The sequence below is a fragment of the Austrofundulus limnaeus genome, unplaced genomic scaffold (genome assembly GCF_001266775.1).
Source record: "Austrofundulus limnaeus strain Quisiro unplaced genomic scaffold, Austrofundulus_limnaeus-1.0 Scaffold10, whole genome shotgun sequence".
Lineage (NCBI taxonomy): Eukaryota > Metazoa > Chordata > Actinopteri > Cyprinodontiformes > Rivulidae > Austrofundulus > Austrofundulus limnaeus.
Window position 1 is genome coordinate 4,740,767 of NW_013952412.1, and position 2,226 is coordinate 4,742,992.

Below are 2,226 nucleotides of genomic sequence, written 5' to 3' on the forward strand. Positions count from 1 at the left end.
TGTGTGTGTGTGTGTGTGTGTGTGTGTGTGTGTGTGTGTTTCTCAAAGGCAAAAACCCTTTAGGCCGTGACTGTCCCTGAAACACTCACAAACAAGCTCATTTCCTTTACCTTCCTTCTGTTTTTCTGTGCTCAGCAATTTGAACACTTATCATGAGTCTGATCCAAAATGAAGCTGCRGTCAAGCGTCATGTACGGTTTGTACCGTCGGCAGGAGGCACACAGGATTGCTCCTCTTTTCATCCGCCATCTTGTACGGTCTTCCTTTCTTCCACTGGCACAGCAATACACACTGTGTTGTGCGCACGCGTGTGTGTATGCGTGTGTGTGTGCTTCTCTCCTCCCCCAACCCAGTGATGCAGATTACAGGCTTTGTGTTGTGTTGTCAGTGCATGTCCAAGACTGTGGTAGCAGGTGTGTGCAGCGTTTGTGTGGCTCTGTGTGTGTGTGCTGGGTGCACCGTGCACGTGTTGAGGCTTGCGCTGGTGGGGTGGCATATGGATGCAGGGCTGGCTGGGCACCGCTATGCACACCAGGTGTGAAATGGACTGTTTAATTAAGTGCTGATGTTGTTGTAATGCATGCTGCGAGGGAGGAGGAGGAGGAGGAGGAGGAGGTGTGGGGCGAGGCGAGGCGGGTGTGCCGGCAGGGTGGAGGAGAAGTGGACTCACCCACGGGGTGAGACGTCTGCTCGGCTGTTTCAACAGAGGTGATGGTGGTGGTAGAGGATCGGGAGGGGTCAGGCATCCCGAAAAAAAAAAAACATTTTTGTGTGGTCCTGTCATCCTGTCAACAACCAGCAGGGTCAGCGTGTGCGTGAAAGGGCTCACTGAAGACCTGTGGCAGGTTTTGTTTTTCTTTTCCGGGGCTGGGGAGTAGCTTTTTCACTGGGTCAGTAGCTTAAGTAAAAGGTGTTGTCAAAGCAAGAACACTTGGCCGTAGCCTCTGACTGCAGATTAGTTGGTTTGTTTATTGCTACTGCTGGGTGTGTGTGTGTATGTGTGTGTTTTGTGGCTAAGGTTGAGCAATCAAGTGTGGAGGTAGTCACTGAGAATGGGGACTGGTAATAGAGGAGGCGATGGAGAAAGGAGCTTCACATTAATCATACTGAGCTTGCTACTGAAACAGGATTCTCCCTTTTTATCTGTGTTGTTGCACTTTCTTTCTGTCTCTACCTCCTCTGTCCCTCGGTTTCTGTCCCTGCAACCTCCCTTTCCCCTTCCCGACCCCCCATCATCATCTCAGCACACGCACCCCAACAYGGCGAGGAAGTGAAAATCAGCGCTGCTAATGAAGTGCAGGTTGAAAGCTGATGAACCTATTTTACACTCTGGGGATGGAAGCATCGTTCTTCCTCTTTTCACTCGTGTGTGTGTGTGTGTGTGTGTGTGTGTGTGTGTGTGTGTGTGTGTGTGTGTGTGTGTGTGTGTGGCCATATTCTCTCTATAGGTGGGAGGGGGTGGTGGTGGGGAGCATATGGCAGCAATGAAACTAGGCTGGTGACAGTTCTTATGCCTTGTATGTGCGCTTATCCTCCAGTCACGTGGTAGTAGGACGAGTGTGAGTTTTTCTAGTTTCATATATGAATCATTGCAAACCTAACCACTGTCACAGCACTTACTGACTTATTTATTTGTTTGTTTTTAATAAAATTTGCTTTAACTTTAACAAATCTGCATCAAGTTGGCAGACGCTGTTTGAGTAACAGAAGGAAAATGAAGAACACAGCGGGTGTGTGGTGTGGTGTTAGAATGTAAGAGGTGGGAACAAAAAAAATAGAAGTTCTTTTTTATTATTTGTAATGTAGTATACCCATCAAAGAAGAATGCTGCACAKATTTTTATTTTAATTTTTTTCAAGCCGGAGAGACAGAATAAAGCAGTTGGTCAATGGCTCTTCTCCCTTTTATTTCCACCCCACCCTTACCTGCTTCTTTTCCTGCTCTTAATTATTTAGTCTGCCCTGCCTCTTCTGTGGTCTGCTCTGCCTCTATGTTGAGGAGGGGGAGGAGGAGATGAGGGGAGGTGGGTGGTGGGGGGGTAGATGGAGTACAGCTCTGTTGCTTAGCAGTTCAAAATCACTGTGATCACCCCATCACCACCACCTCTTCCCCCTCCTGTTTTATTTGTTCCTCCCATCCTTGTGTATGCATGATGCCTGTGTGTGTGTGTGTGTGTGTGTGTGTGTGTGTGTGTGTGTGTGTGTGTGTGTGTGTGTGTGTGTGTGT